At 46.0% G+C, this 17,456-nt stretch overlaps 1 protein-coding gene across 5 annotated transcripts in view; it reads right to left on the bottom strand.

Moving 5' to 3' along the window:
* The window catches only part of JARID2 (jumonji and AT-rich interaction domain containing 2), a 228,191-nt gene that overhangs the window by 59,726 nt on the left and 151,009 nt on the right, over nucleotides 1-17,456 (bottom strand). The gene's annotated exons all lie outside the window — the stretch shown is intronic.

Here is a 17,456-nt window from a genome sequence, read left to right as displayed (position 1 = left end):
GATCTCAGAGCCTCGTGGCAAGTAAGCACCTGAGGGTGTAGACCTATGTGTGTCCTGCTTTAAACCATCTCTCTTGGCCCTACTCATAAAGATGCTTAAGAAATTGTGTATGAGAGCAAGGGGGAAAAAAGACCCCAAAAGTAGCCCTATAGCACAGGGCGTTGAATAACTCTGGTTCAAACTCCAAATCAGAATCAATCACTGCGTGGGACTGATAATGCCCCCCCACCCCGCCAACCCAATTCAGGCTGTTTGGAGCATCACACGCGACTACGTTCGTAAAGCACAAACAAGTCTTCCCGTAACTACTGCTGGGATTGTATAAAACAGTACGCGTAGTATCTTCAAAATGCCCTAACAGCTTAAGTTAACAATCTAGTATTCAACAAAATACTCCCCCCACACACACTGGTTTTGTCCTTTGTAAAAATTAGTACCTTTAAGTTTAACCTCCCCTGTGTCCCACGCAGACTCTACTCCTCCTCCCCTAGGACCCACCAAAAACACCTCTGCACAGGTCACGTTCCCGATATGAACTGACATGTGATCAAAGGAGAGACAGCATGACTGCCGCTTACTGACTGGGCAACAACTCTCCAACCTTAAAATCCAGTAACATCACAGCAAATCAGAAGCACCCAGGAATAACTGAAGGGGAACAGCCACAGAACAAGGTACTGGTGGAAAGCTAAATGACTTTAAGAGAAATTCCAAACGTTGTAATGGTAAGGGAACAAAATGATACCCCTGTTCCTGTGTTATGCAGAACGGAGAGCTTTTTTTTGTCCTCCCCCTCAACCACTGTCTAGAAGACAGTGAGTGAGCAGAAGTATGTGCTGGACAAGCCACCAAGCCCAGGAGTGACCTCCCAGGAGGATCAGACGGGGCAGGGGTGACTGACTGAGAGACCTGAGGGCAGTGCTTCTCAAACTGAGACGAAAATCTCTTTTGTATTTGGTTCGTTCTCACCACCTTAGATTTTCTGCATATTGCAAATGGGTATTTTTGTAAGAAAAGAGTAGCTACCGTAAGGGGAAAATGAAAGATATAACCTACAAGCTCGAATTTATTATTAGATTTAACAGATATAAAACTCAACCTCGGTCCCACAAGCCACACCCTCGCCAGGCACTGCCACCCTCAGGGCGGGCTGGCCGGCCGCAGGAGGCCTACTCTCCTCATCCAACAGAGAGATGCTCTTCTCCACCAACCTTCTCGCCCTGTTAGAAAACCTGTCAGGTTTTCCAACTGAAAAGGGGTTTTCTAACTGGCAATTTTATGATGTGTACATCTTCATGTAAATGGACACAACTCATGAGCTACTACTAAAGGGACCTAATGCTGCCTGCGTGTGAACAGGATGCTCAGTGCTTACTGCTTTCCCAAAAGCTGGCAAATGACGAATGCCACACATTATGAGAAGCCGCACAGCCTGAATGAAAAACAAACCCGCCAACAGAGGTGGAGTGCAGACCCCGGAGCAGACCCGGCACAACATTCTACAATTTTAGAACCGCAGAGATAAATGCTCTGACCGCTGTTCAAATAAAAGACGCTTTTCTGCCTGATGACTTTCTCAGGGAGGCTATGAAAAATAAGGCCACAACAGATTAAAAAGCGGCAGTAAAATAAAATACCCCTCAGAGGAATACGCCGAGCTCCCAAGTGATTAAGCATTTGTGAGACCCAGATGAAAGCAGGAACTGAAGAACAAGACAAACCAGTATCTTTTTAAAGAGGCCCGAAGAATCCATACTTCGCAGAAAGGGCAGGTCTGCGGTTTGCCTTTTCATCGGGCAGAGTCCCGGGGGATTACAAAGGTGTGACTTTGCTTGGCCGGACCCACACAACAAAGGAATCTGAATGACACAACTCGGAGGCCAAGTCCGCGGAGGAAGCTCTTAGCTGTGTCAGTATGCTGGCAGGATAGGTGATTCATTCTAGACTGTCTCATTCCAGGAATTCAAAATCAGTACAGAAAAGGGGGCAGGGAGGTCCAGATGTTGAAGAACCAGATTACCTGCACCTGGAGATGCTGGGGGAGGAAGCAGGCTCGGGTGCAGAGGAGGGGGCCCGCACTCAGTGGCCGGGCTCCAGCAGGGAGTGGGTCAGCAGGTAAGCACCCCTCCAACAGGTGACTAACGTTTTAGCCAGGAATACCTTCCATTCCACTACCAGAGCAAAAACGCTTTAAAACGGAAATTTAGTTTGAACTAAGGAGGTTCAGAACCATCCTGAGGGTGAGGGTGGAGAGAGTTTGGGGTTCCTGGGGGTCCGCGGAGAAAAAAGCAAGAATTTGGGGCCCCTATAGGCTTTCAGCCTTAATCTAAGCCAGGCGGTCCCTTCCTGCCCGTCCGGAATATACAGACAAGCCAGAATGCAGGAAATACAGAGGTCATCTGTCCCTCACACAAACCGCAGGGTATCTAGCGGAGCGTGACTCACTTCTGTGTTAGTATTTCATTAATTGATCAAGGAAGGAATTTCCCTTACAGAAGACTCCTTCATGCTCGGGAGGTCAATTAAACCAATTAAACCAAACTCTCTAGCAAGCCAAAGAAACTTAAACCAACTGAGGAAGAAAAGTGTAAAGACATTTATACATGAATAAATACATTGAGGGTAACATTTTATTGGCAGTGTATTGAAATCTAAGGCTGGGTTGGGCAGTAAGATAGAGGGACCAGAAATGGTTTCAGATCAAATCATTCTGTTCATCAGCTTCCGTGCCGTAAACGTGCTTATGTGAATTAAAGGACTAAAAGCTTCAGACGGCACTGAGAGAACATACAGCTTGCTATCTGAACCCCTTGTTGTGGGTAAGGCCATCTGGGGCGTGCCTTCTCTGAAGCTCCCACGTCAAGTCAGTTATGACAAAGCTCAGCCCTGCTGGTGTGAATCCTGTTAAAGCAAAATACCCTAAAGAGGGGTAGAGGGGGTTGCAATTAAAACTGCTGATTCCCCCAGTGTCACTCTACATAGAAATAAATGCTCTTAGGATAGAGGCAAAGGTTCCCAGGGGAACCCTGCTTACTTCAGACTGCCTCCTCCAGCCGGAACACCCCTCCCCTTCATCTTGCCATGGCTGGCTTCTCCCCAAAATCCAGCAAGGGGAACATTTCAGCCTGCTGCTTTATATGGAGTCAAAATTTTCCATGTCTGTTTGAAAATCCCCTCCTCAGAAAGACTGAACCATCCTCCCACAGCACGTCCCCCACGACAACCACTCAACCCCAGTTCTGTTCCTCTGCCCGTCGGTGAGCTGCAGAGTGGGCTCCCCTACAGTCTCCTCCTTCCAGCCTATTTCTGCGACCACGTGCTGCCATGCGACCAGGCAAGCCCCCCATAGATGCTGGCACAGAACGGCAGGGACACTCTGCTGCTGTCCCATTTATGATATAATTCACCTGTCATCCTTTAGGAATTACACACTTTTTTTGAGCAGAGGGGCAGACGGAATGGCAATCTGGAGGTGGCAGGGAGACACCTGGATAGATCTGGAACCACTCAAGGGCAACAGGAGAGGCCTGCGGCTCTGCCCCTGGTAAGGTGACTGGCCATCCCAGTAGATGGCTGCCCAAATGTCAACTGGAACTTAGTTTCAGTAAGAATCAGTTTCATAAGAATCCACTAGGAATCTGCCCACATGGTCACAATTTCCACCATCACCACCGTCATCACTTATTAAGGATTTAGGGAGCCACCTGGCATCAAGAGCATCGTCTTACAAAAGCCAAAGTGTGTTACAAGGTGCCACCCCCACCCCAAGGCACACCTTTGCCCCCACACAGCACAACTGCCCATGGGCCACGATCTGCTGCACCCAGATGGAGGGTCCTGCCACACCTGACCCCCATACATCAGAGACTGTTGGCACCTCTTGCTGAGCTGCACGAGCTGGAGGGAGAGGGTCCATCTTCTTCCTCTTTTGTCGTCCATGCCCCAAGAAACACCGAAGAAGCTTTCTCTGATGTGGGGTTAGTTGGCATCAGGGCCAACAGCCAAAAGAAGAATTTCCTTGATCACTTAAAATTTTGCCCAGATAAATCTTCAAATATTTTTCATATTCAGGTTAAAAATATATATATAGCACCTTGATCGGAATAAAGCAGTAGACCAAAATAAACACTAGCATTGTTTTCAAAGTTAACAAATGAATTGCAAGACAATGCACTGGTAGCTGACAAAGCCCTGTGACAAGTATCTTTTTTGTTCTGTAACACCTCCCTGTGTCCCTGCCCGCCCTCCCCAAATCCTGCATTAAGAAGCCTCCCGGGCAGTCTGCCACCACTGGCCTCGCGAGGGGGTGGCACTATGTCTCCAGGTTTCCTCTGGGGTTATCTACAGCACAGAGTTAACCAGCTTACTGCTATCTGCGCGCTCAATCTCTAGGGCAGCCTTAAATATGGCACAACAGCAATTTCTAGGTTAATTAAATTCCATTTCTGACCAGGATGTCTGATAGTTTACAAACCCAAGGAGGACACGGGGTATATGCTCACAATTCGGTTGGACAAAGCAGGGGCAAGGGGGACCAGACGGTTTAAAGCAGTGCCCAGCTGGTCCTCCAGGAGGGACGTGTATGCCTAAACGCCACTTTATTAACTCAATTTTCAAATATTCAAGACATAAGCTGGTAAATCCAATTACTTAGATTACATCCCAATTCTAAACAAAAAGCAATGGATGGAGCGGAGAGGGGTGTTCATTTAAAAAAGAAGATGTGTTGTGTCTGGCAAATGCAGAATGACCAGCATAGCCGTGTTCTTTGTACCGGTGTGGGAGCTGGCCCTGAAGCTTTGCCAACTTGCTGAAAGGCCTATTCAAAAAAAAAAAAAAAAAGATTCCTGTTTCCATCCCCAAAATAATTACCCACTCTATTCTATCCCAGACACACACTACAAACCTGGCAGCTAGTCAAAGAAACAAGGGCGTGCGTGCATGAGTGTGCGTGTGAGTGTGTGTGTCTTGGAGGTTGTGGGGGGTCGGGCAGGGGATATCCTGGGCCCAGGGCACGCTGCCCACCAAATTCAAATGCAAGTGCAGTTGTGGGTAAACCACACAAGATGGCTGTAAACATCCTGTATAGTACAGAGAAAATAAACACACCCTCAAGTGAACCCGGAGGCTAGCAGAGCCCAACTCACAGCAACCTCTGTAGCAAGCAGCACTGGCTGCAGGCTGGACCCTCGGTGCTCCCGTCCTCCCTGCTCCACAGTTACAGCCCGTGTTTGTCTCATCCCGGCGCAAGGACTTCGCTGGCTCCATGAGAAGAGGTTTGTGACCTGGAATGCCCGCTTTATGGTACTTCTGGAGGCCTCTGAACCAGTAAGGTTCAGAGGCCTCATTCGTTGCTTTACATATAAACAGATGAAATCATTTGTTTATGCTGAAAACCACAGGATGTTAAATATTTGCAGCACTTGTCTTAATTAAATTACACAGGCAGCTATTTAGAGTAAAAGTCTGCTATTAACCCGATTTACCTAGAGAAGCTATTTTTGGTTGAATCTGCTTGAGATGAATCCTTGTAAAGCCCTGCTTGGTCAGAGTGGTTCGAGGGCAAGGACCTGGCTGTTTTGGTTGAACTAACTTGGGCTCTTGGGCAAATGGGCTTCTATGTCCTTGGTTTTTTGGGTTTGTTTTTTTTTTTTTTTTGAGGGGGAAGGGGAGGGGAGGCCTATGAAAAGGAAAAAACTAAGGCTCCTTCTAGCCCCCATCTTCTCTGACCTCCTCTATAAAACCTGAATACAGTAACTCCCGTAACAGCTTCTCTTGCATCTATGATTTCATTATTCTTGATGACATGTACTCATCTTTTGCTTTGCCAGGTGGGAAATAAAAACCTGCATCTCCAAAATGCCTGTGTTGAAGATTCCTAGCGCCTACTTCCTCACTACATGTTGTCAGACTGAACAGCAAACATGACAGCTTTTAGATTTTGAGGTTATGTATACCGCCTTCCACTTTAGAAGGTAGGGGTAGGAAAAAAAATTTTAAATACAAATGTTTTAACACAATTCCAAAAGTTGTTCCTCAGTTCCCCTTAAATACTAACAACAATCCTATCTATACTCTGCTTCCTTGAGACCTAACCCTTCCAGTTAGGAGTCAATTACCCACAGGAAAACAGATGAAGTTCCTTCAAAGCCCGAGACATCCTTAGGAGGGAAGGCTGAAGACATTCACGAGCTCTACCCACCGAACTCCAAGGCCAGGAGGAGGCAGGCACCACGAACCCGACGTCGCCACCACCTCAGAGGGTGTTTCAACTGCTCCCAGAAGCTGAGCTCCCACGGAAAGCAGGCATCACAGAGACAGGCGAGCCTTCTCCTCGTCTTTAAAATTCAGGGGGAAAGGGTCGAGGGGAGAGGAAGGAGACTCTCAAGCACTAAATGTCTACATGCTATCTACAGCATCTTCCCAAGGAAAACACCACTTGGGCACACACATCTCAGGCCGGTGGTGAGAGTCCCCACAGTGAAATCACTTTGATTTCATTAATACAATGGTACAAGGATGTTTTTTTTTTTTTAAAGTCTGACGCAGCATCCTGAAATGTCAAAGAACCAAGGCTGCCTGGAAATCCTGTCATGATCAAGGAAATATCTGACACTGACTTCTTTTGTGTTCTAGAAAGCAACCATGTCAAACTTGCATGGGATCATCATTAATCAACAATTAAAGCAGCAACAAAGCCCTTTTGCCCTGTCAGTCCCCAGTGTCACACGTGTTACAGTTTACCACCAATGGAAAGCCGCCGGGTTGGCCGCCCCCCTCCCCCGCCACGCAGCACAACCCTCTCCAAACCAGGGTCGAGGAGCTGCAAAGGACTTTTGGGCTCAGGGTAGTCTTGAGCAAAAACTGTGTCTTATCTCAAAAAGAAGAAAAGGGTAAGACAAGTCAGAACAACAACACATGGAAGTTAAAAATCTTAATGTAGTCAGGATCCAGCCAAAGAAATTCCTAATACATTCTGGTAGTTACAAGGTGTGAACAAATTATCTAAAGTACACTCTGCTGTAGAAGCCTCAAAGAGCCAGTGGAAGTGTTGATCTGCCTTTTGAACCTCTCATGAGGTGGCGTTGCCAACTTTGTTTTTAAAATACTATTTGAACAAAAACCCCAGCAGTTTCTCTATTTTAGGTTACTCAATACTCGGCTGCAAACTGCCAGAAAACTCCTCGAATCCTGGCAAAAAGATGATGGCTGGGAAGGGAGGGCGTGTGACTCTGTGAGGCAGGGATCATGTTTTACATTGTTCTCTAAAAGGGAGAAGAAAAACACACAAAGAAATTCATCCTGCAATGCTACACAGCGCATTCATTTAAAATAAAAAATCCAGCGGAACCCTTAGCAGTGTAACTGAAAACTCAGTCCCGGAGAAACTTCACACTAGAAACGTTCTCCATGGAGTTGGGGGCACAGTGGGGGCGGGCGGGCAGTCAGATTCTGAAGTCCATCATCATGTGACAGACTACAGCATAAAGGCAGCGCTCAGAGCACCAACTAGTCCCTGAAAGATTCGGAATACACTTCGTTTAGCTTCTCACTCACATCCTCTGCCTCTTGGACAGTAAGGCTGCTAACAGGGACCTGCTTTATTTAAAGGATAGCAAATAGAAAAGGGATTCTGGACTATTTCCCCGCCCACTGGAAATCCCATGAAGTAACCAACAAGCACCCATAGATGGCAGTAGAGAGTCTTGGGACACCAGCTCTGGGATCACCCCTCAAGAGGAAAGGGAATAAATAATTCTGGCTTTCACGGGTTTATGACAAGCCTGGGCATTAACCAACTCTTAGGACCTGTGCTAGAATCTGACACCAGCTAAAAATCCAACCACTGCTTACGGAAAGTAGTAGGTGAACGATGTTAGCACTACCCTTTCACCCAACAACTCACAATTCAAGTTCCTTGCTTGTACGGAAAATATAAAGCAAATCACAATCCAACATTTTATATACTGGAAACATACGTAGGGCTAAAATCCACTGGGCTGTTTTCTCAAATACGTTCCTCACCACAACCCTGCCAAAGTGAATTTTATCACCAAGGAGAGTAAGAAAAGGCAAAACTAAAGCAACCCACCATGGTTCTAATACACTTTCTTCACACCAGAGTCCAGAGTACTCACACTGGGGCTCTGTTCTGTAAGAAAAGGGTGCACTACAATCCACACATTGTCTCTTCCTGAATGCTTACAAGAGGTCTAGGTATTCATGACAACTGCCTAAAGGTGAGAAAGCATGATCCTAATGCACGAATCTGCTAATCACTAACGAACAGACGAAGAGAACTATCCTCCTTGTTACTGTTTTTGCTTTGTGATCCTGGAGTAAAGGTACCGTCTCTCAAAGGAAAACAGGAGCTGACACAGCATCCCAGGCTCGGTGACTCGGGTCAGGCTCAGAGGCTGCCCTGACGGATCCAGCAAACACAACCCTGGCACAGAAATGTAAATAAAAACCAAGGAAATGGTACCAATTCATAAGCAGGCAAAAGGGAGTCGTGGCACAGAAATCACCTTCCCTTTGAACACTGCCTAGGATACCCTCGAGCAACACTGAATTTCTACCAATGTTCAGGGCTGCACGAGGTAACCATTTGTCAGGCAGGGAGCAGAAACATCTTTCCACGTGGCATCGCGGAATCAAACCAAACCAAGTGGCCTCTTAAACCAGACCAGCCAGGGGAGTGGGGGCCAACTCACCCCTTCCAACCCAGACACGATACTCCCATTTACATTCTTAGTATCATCCTGGGATCTAAGATGCCCCTCCCCAGGATAAAAAAAGCCCCCCTCATGTCTTCAGGATATGAACCCGCAGGCCCCCGACCTGATGTCAGGGACAAGCACTGAGTGGAAAGGGGCCCTGTCTGTGGACGGCAGCAGATGACAAGCAGAGACTTGCCGAACCTCTGCAGGACACACATGACCACCATAACTGTGCGTGGCTCAAACGAACCCTCACAGGGGTCTGGTGAAAATATCCGACTAGACCTCACTTACATCACAAAATGAACATCTCTCCATGAGGGGAGAGTCAGCCTCCGACTCACAAGGGGTGCTGTCGTCCAACATCTTATAGCCATTTAACCAACAACAAAAAGACCCCTGCTATTAATGAGACGAGCGACTTACCACACCTTTCCAGAGATACTACATTTGTATTTGCTGTGATGCTTATAAAAATAGCTCAAAGGACTTTCAAAGGATTTGATTAAGGCCAGTAGCAGAAACCCCCAGGGATGAGACTGGGAGTACAGAGAAATCCAAACAAGCCCCCGCCTGAATTCACCCAGAGCTGTCAACGACTAGTTATCCCCCTTCTCTTGAACATTCAAATGCCCTGACGAAGTTCTGATCCCCAGTGAGTTCCAGGGAACGAGCAGAAGAAAGTCCAACCTCTCATGCAGGGCTCAGGATAAACACCCAAGCTGCAGGCATCACTTTAGCAACTCTAAAGGACTGAAAGACTTCCTGTTCAATTAAGTCCCTCATTAATCCCTCCTGCTCCCGCCCACTACTCCTGTCTATAAACAGGAAACCAAGAAGCCACAGGTCAGCCTCGTCAGTGCAGCTTATACCCTCCAAGGAAGGCCACAGCCAAAGATCTGTCCTGGAAGCTGTCACAAAGCCTCAGTACCGCCTGGCTCTACTCATCTTCTCCATACGGTGGTACCGAAGGGAAGGACAGAGAACGAAAAGACAAGAGGGAAAGAAGTGGGAGAGAATCCAAAAGTTCTACATGATCCTAATAAAATGTGAAAATGGGAGGAGAGGGAATATTCAACAGATGGAAACCTCCCAATAATAAAAACTATTATTATTACATAAATTTATGAGCTACGAGTTTAAAAAGTGACCAACTTCCCAAATCTTATTTTTTTTAAACCCCAACTCAAATCTAGCCTCAATGGGTCCTCCCATACCAGGAATAATCCATTTTTGTGATGCTTCCCATAAGTGGGAGTGTCATTTCCCTGCGGCTCCAGTCCCTCCCATTCCACTACCCAGCCAAAAGCAGAAGCAGCCCCTTCAACTGAGGGCTGTGACACTTGGTCAAGGGAACTTGCCACATGGTCCTTTCTTGGCTATGCTGCACCAGCACCACCAGACAAGCCACCTCTGGGGAGAAAGCAGAACCCCAAGGTGCATTTCAGGGGGAGGGTGCAGGCAGGGACCACGTGAAGGAGGGGGCAGAAGAGAGAAAAACTGTCACATCTTCTCAAGTGGTCAGAATCCATGACACGCTGCTGAGGCATCATGGCAATAAACGACATCCTTCTCTTCTCTGCAAGCCGCTGATTAACTCAAAGAAACAAGCTGCTTCAGTGCATGCTTCCTAGCAGCTGGCTTCAGCAAAACGCCAGGACGGCAAAGTGGCCAAATCCAAATCCTGCTCACGGAGATGTAGGTGGCAGGCCGTGGGGGGCCAGGAGGTACGTAAGTACTCTCTTCAGAAGGAGTCTCTTCAGTTCCACCAGCCTAAACATGCCCTAATGGTCTCCCTTTGATCAAAGAGGCATCTGTCTTCCACTGTGTCAATACGATGCCAAACACCACGCTCCCAGTCATCCATCAGCCCTGGGAAGGGTCGCGAGGCCCCACCTCCTGCAATTTGTAAATAAGCCTGTAGGAGAACACTTCCAGCTGGACACTTAAGGCTTCCTACCCTCACCCCTCGATCATTCCAAACCACCCTCAGAGATCAGTGAGAACAACTTCATACCCAGAAAACACCCCCAGAAGTTGACCCTAGCTAACTGCTAACTACCGGTTTGCAGATGATTGCTCACTTCCTCAGTTTATTCCTTCAACTGTACTCTTCCTCAGGTTCATCTATCTTTGGTCTCTGACTTTAGGAATTTCAGGAATCCCAGATTTTATCCAGTAAATCGAAATGGACATTTCATCTGAGATACAGAATACAGCAGCCAAAGTCACAGAGCGCCCCCCAACCCCCAAATTACTGTTTGTTTTCTTTTCTTCTGTTACACGATTTTAAAAGCAGAAAATGTTACATGAATCAGTACTACAGGTAGGAACAAGATGTGTCCTTGAAGCTGTTGGTGCCACCACGTAAGTCAGACTTCCCCGCTCTAGAATGCCATGGTCTCTCAGTTCTAGGATGGTAAACACATCAACAGACTTGAGCTGGGAATTGTATAATGAAAATACTCAGTGAGCTATGATCAACTTGCTATGAAAATCGCAGATGCATTTCACAGAAGACTAAGGCACGGACAACTCAGAAAGGAAAATCCAAATCAGAAAACTCAGAATATCCATCCTCTCTCTCATTCCACTCCAGTGCCACAAAGGAGGAAAAGGGTAGACCCAGTAACTACGAACTACGCCAAGGGGAGACCCCCATATGTGAGCACAAGCAAGAGTGTCCTTGAAGGATAAACTGAGGGCAGATTCCGTGCGGTGACGAGCTGGACGGAAAGGGACCCGGGGTCTGACCAGGGACGCCTGGCTTTGTTTCTAGACATGCAGCCTTATCTAGTCACAGCAGGACAATACAACAGGGCCTGGGCTACACCGGGGAGCCCTGCCAGCCCCTGAAACAACTTTGCTCTGGGACAGAATTAGACTTGGGAACCAGTCGTTCACCAGGAGAAAACTTCCCAGAAAGAAGGGTACAATTTATTCCTTCCTGACCTCCTCCTTCTCATAGCAAACAACTACAAAGACAACCTCACACCCCTGAGCTTCTTTGCTGATTAGCTCAACAATAAAACAGTAAAACCACCCAGTTGGAGAGCAAGGGCATGGCGAGCAACTGGGCTCCAGCGGTCGTGAGGGGCTGGGCTGGGCCGGTCCATTCAGAGCTCCCACCAGCCCAAGGGCCCAAGGCAGACACCTGTGCCAGGAGGAATCAAACTCCATCTCAGGGGAGGAAAGCCCACCAGACTCTTCAGTTCTCCCACGAACTGAACACCTTTAACTGAATGTGGAAACACAGAATACAAACACGGTACAGGAAACAACTGCATGAGAAAGACACGTGCTGGATAGGATGTGGAGGAAAGGGAGCCCTCGTGCGTGGCTGGTGGGAGTGGAAACTGGTGCAGCCCCCATGGAGAACAGTACAGAGGTTCCTCAAGAAACTAAAAACAGAACTACCGTATGATCCAGCAATTCCGCCCCTGGGGTTTAGCTGAAGGAAATGACGTCGCTATCTCAAAGAGCTATCTGCACCCCGTGCTCACTACAGGATTATTTACAATAACAGCCAACGTATGGAAACAAACTAAGGGTCTGTGGAGAGATGAAGGGATAAAGAAAACGTGGTATGAACATATAAATGGAATATTGTTTAGCCATTAAAATAGGAAATCCTGCCACTTATGACAACATGGATGGTCACTGAGGGCATCCTGCTAAGTCAGACAGAGAGACAAATGCTGTGTGATCTCGCTTACATGTGGAATATAAAAAACCAAACTCACAGAAACAGGTAGATTAGCAGAGGGTGTGTGTGTGTGTGTGTGTGTGTGTGTGTGTGTAGGTGGTCAAGGTAAAAACTTCCAGTTATAACATGAGTAAGTTCTGGGAACCTAATACAGAGCATGGTGCCTATAGTTAACAATACTATACTGTATACCTGAAAGTTGCTAAGAAAGTAAACCTTAAAAGTTATATAGTACAAAACAAAAGTATACGAGGTGACAGACGTGTTAACTAACCTTACAGTGCTTATCAATTCATAAAACATGCATATACTACATCAGCAGGTTGGACACCTTAAACTTCACACCGTTACATGTCAATTAAACGTCAATAGAGCCGGGAGAGGGGTGGGGGGTGGGGAAGGTGGTGACTTAACATCCAGGAAATTTAACATAAACTAGCCAGAAAACAGTCCCTGACATAAATCATAACAATGTCTTCTTAGGTCAGTCTCTCAAGGAAACAGAAATAAAAGCAAGAATAAACAAATGGGATCTAATCAAATTTATAAGCTTTTGCACAGCAAAGGAAACCATAAACAAAAGGAAAATAACCTACTGACGGGGAGAAAGTATCTGCAAACGATACAACCAACAAGAGATTGATTTCCAAAATATACACATAGCTTATACAACTCAATAACAACAACAAAAACACCAAACAACCCAAACAAAAAATGGGCAGAAGACTTCAATAGACATTTCTCCAAAACAAACAAAACAAACAAACAAAACAAAACAAAGACATACAGATGTCCAATAGGCACATGAAAAGATGCTAGGTACCACTAATTATCAGAGAAATGGAAATCAAAACCACAATGAGGTGTCACCTAACACTGGTAGAATGTCCACCACGAAAATGTCGACAGATGCCAAGTGCTGGAGAGGGTGTGGAGGCAGGAGACTGCAGTGCCAGCTGGTGCCTGCCTAGGCCCTCTGGCCCCCAAACTTCGAGCTCTTAGGCATCCACCTGCCCTTCTATGGAAAACAAACTCCTGATGGGTGTTTGCCTTAGCAGAATGAACAGCCCTGGGAAACGGCCAGCCTCACCATAGCTCAGGCTGACTTGTCTCAGCCCGTGTCTCCTCCTTATCAGAATCAAAAATTCCACTACACTGCTTGTGTCAGCCCAGGTCTCCATCTTACTGGAGCTGAAAATCCACTATCCTCCCATGTACCAAACCCCCTACCTCACTTACAGCCAATCAAAAATCAGTTCCCCTGTCCCTTTGCATTCACAGCCCTTGCTTCCTCAATAAAAGACCCTGCATGTTCACACCTGGAAGACATGCAGGCATCTCTTGTCTGTGTGGCCCACTGTTGCCTGTAGCACCATACCTATTCAACTCTCCTTTGTTCTTAAACTTCTCTTGGTTTCTGGTAAATTCTTTTCGCCACCTAGGACACTGGCCCTCCATGTGTCCCCCAACAGGGACCCCCTCCTACACTGCTGCTGGGAATGTAAGTTGGTGCAACCACTATGGAAAACAATACTACTCAAAAGAGTAAAAACAGACTTACTATATGATCCAGCAATTCCACTTCTGGGCATGTATCTGGAGAATAATTCGTTGACACAACATTGTAAAATGATTATAAATCAATAACAAATGTTTAAAAAAACTCTAATTTGAAAAGATACACACACCCCAATATTCATAGCAGCCAAGACATGGATACAACCTAAATGTCCATCGACAGATGACTAGATAAAGAAGATGTGGTATATTTATACAATGGAATACTACTTGGTCATGAAAAAGAATGAAATAATGCCATCTGCAGCAACGTCGATGGACCTAGAGATTATCATACTAAACAAGTCAGACAGAGAAAGACAAATATATATCACTTATATATGGAATATAAAATATAACACAAATGAACTTATTTACAAAACAGAAAAAGACTCACAGACTTAGAAAACAAACTTAAGGTTACCAAAGGGGAAAAGGTGGGGCGGGGGGTGGAGATTAGGAGTTTAGGATTAGCAACTACAAACTAACATATATAAAACAACAAGGTCCTACTGTATAGCACAGGGAACCATATTCAATATTTTGTAATAGCCTATAATGAAAAAGAATATGAAAAGGAACGGTATATGCAAAGTATGTGTGTATGTATATATGTATTTGTATATAACTGAATCACTATGCTGTACACTAGAAACTAACATAACATTGTAAATCAACTATACCTCCATAAAAATAAAAAAGACAAAAGTAAACATTTATCTCGGTGGTAACTTAAAGCATTTTCCTATTAAAAATAAGCCCAAACCTATTTATGAAGTAGAAAGAAAAAATTTGCAATTATTAAAACAGATCAAAGAAAAGTTCTAGCACAGAAAGGCTCTTTTCAGGCCCCAGACACAGAAAGCTGAGAAACCTTGTTCTACTGTGCACTGTCCACCTTCTCATCTCCCCCTGACAGATGAGGAAACAGTGCCTCAAGAAGAGCATTTGGCGACTCAGACAGGATGAAGCCACTGCTGAAAACTCTTAGAGAACACACAACAACATTCTGTTAGAATACCTAAATTAATTGTCCACGGAATTCACATAACAGAATTTTGAGACGCTTGGATAAATGAATGGGTTCATTTCCTGTTGTGGGGAGGGGCATGGGGCACGGCATCTGCTGTCATGGCGATCATAAACCAATGCATTCCCACCCACTCTTGACAGAGGTTAAAATAAACACAAATGAGAACTCACCCTACTTGCCCTTGCAGAATTATGTGACACTCTCTCTCCCCATCATCTCCTTGAGGGAACTGGCTTCATCCCAATCTCTGTGCAACATCCTCCGGGAGACACCCCCCACCCCCAAAAAAGAAACCCACAGCCTAAAAATACAATAAATTTCATTTGAAAACATAAGCCACTGAGAAAACAGTGATGAGTATGTGAAATTGCCCTTCACAGTAAACGTGACTAGCAGCATGAATCTTGTGCACCAAGGGACAGCCACAGTGTCATTTAGAGCCGTCTCTCTGTCTCTGGTCTAAAACACGACTTGCTTTGTAAAACACAGAAACTGTCGGGCACACAGTGAAAGGTGGAGACAGACTGATAGAGGTGTGTGTGTTTTATGGGTAGATTCCCCCGCTGGGTATAAATTAAATTAAATCCTGTGCAAGCTGAAACGTGTGAAATTTGGGAAAGAATGAGGTGCGCTGGTGCACAGGTACCTATTCCCGCCCCCACCCCACCCTGCCACGCCCACATTCACACATACACCCTGGAAGGGCCTTGGAGGAAAGGCTGGTAGAACCTGAACAGGGATGTGATGATACTGCACTGACTGTCAGCCAGAATGCCATCCCTGAACATCAAGCACAAAACAAAAGTAGAAATAACTCACACGGACATAGTACTGTTTCCAAATTTTCCTCTGCGCAGCCCAGAAAGCATAGTAGGAACCATCCCCAGACCTATGTCTGTGCAATCACTGTGGGTGTATCTACCTGCCCAAAGAGAGCGTCGCCTACTGCACCCTACAAGGAGCTGGGAAGAAGTCTACACATAGGAAACGGAAGCCAGCCTGCGAGGCTCCCCTGCAAAGGTGGTCTGAGGTTAAATCACACTGCCTGCTATGGTCAGTTGTTCACAGCAGGAAAACATCTATGCCTTTGGGAGGACATACTGCACATAAGCAACTACCTAAAGTAAAATTACACCACGGGGGGAAAAAAAAAGGTTCGGGGTGGGGAGAAGGTGGCGTGCAGCCAATCTATAAATAATTTCAAATAAACCGCAAGGGAAGGAAAGACATCACTGTTCTGTTTCTGCACAAGGCAGATGAGCAAGCTGAGGAAGGAAACATTTGGGGGCATATAAAGAAAAAGGCATCGTCTGTCTCAAGTAGGCAGGGGAAAATCGGCCAAGGCCTGAACTCAACATCTATGAAGGAAAGAGCAGGGCAGACATCAGTAAATTGGAACCACGCTTCACCCGTGGGTCTGGGGAAAGGTTTGTTCAAAGGAGAACCTAAAATGATCACAGCTTACCAAAGAGAAAAATCAACTCAACTCATTTAAATTCTTACCTAAAGGAGTCACGCAAACTATCAAGTGGAGACACGGGGAAGACACAGTTTCTACGTTCCTAGATTTAGGGTTAACAGTCCTGTGAGACCAAGCCCTTCAGGAGGAGCTGTTACATCTAACAGCTAAAGACCAAAGGCCCCAGAATTCTTAACCACAGGGATCACCTCTGTCCACTCCCACAGCAACTCGGCAGAGAATGGGTATTTAGTATTTATTAAAGGACAGGTGCTTTAAATCACATGTAGCATTTAGTCCAGGGGTCACCAGAGCAGTGGCTATCAGAAGGTGATTAACCAGCAGCATCAGAATCACCTAGGAACTTACAAATGCAAATTCTCAGACTCACTGAATCAAAAACTCCGGGAGTGGGATCCAACAAGCTGTGTTTTAACAAGTCCTCCCAGTGGTTTCCTGCACACCCAGGTCGGAGAACCACTGGGGAGAGCCACCAGCCTGTAAGGCACTGCAGCTACCACTTACCAGACAACGAAACGGAGGCCCAGAGACTTAATGCAGCTTTTCAGAGCATAGATGCCAAGCAAACATGGCCATTATTCCAAAGCCTGAACTCTTTCCACCGTATCAAACTACAGGAGCATTCTGTCCCTAGCACTGGACACGGAGACTGGTTTAACCATAAAGGCAACGTTGAAGATCTACTTTATATTTTAAATTAACAAGACCAGATTCAGTGCAAAGTGATTTTAATTCAAGATTTACCCTCTCACTTGTTGATAAATGCTACTTTCAACGGTAGCACCAAAGGTAGCTACACTGGTGCTACGTGAACCGTAGGTTCTAGTTCGATTAGCAGAAAATACGTGGGCACTGCTCGCGGCAGGGTCAGCCTGCCCGCCTGGCCACTGGTTTTACTTAATATGAGAGGTGTGTCCACTCCCACTGGCATGGATTTAGTAACTACTGGCTTAAGGAGAT

The sequence above is a fragment of the Camelus dromedarius genome, chromosome 19, assembly GCF_036321535.1.
Source record: "Camelus dromedarius isolate mCamDro1 chromosome 19, mCamDro1.pat, whole genome shotgun sequence".
In the NCBI taxonomy this organism is placed as follows: Eukaryota; Metazoa; Chordata; class Mammalia; order Artiodactyla; family Camelidae; genus Camelus; species Camelus dromedarius.
This window is presented reverse-complemented; position numbering and strand designations above follow the sequence as displayed.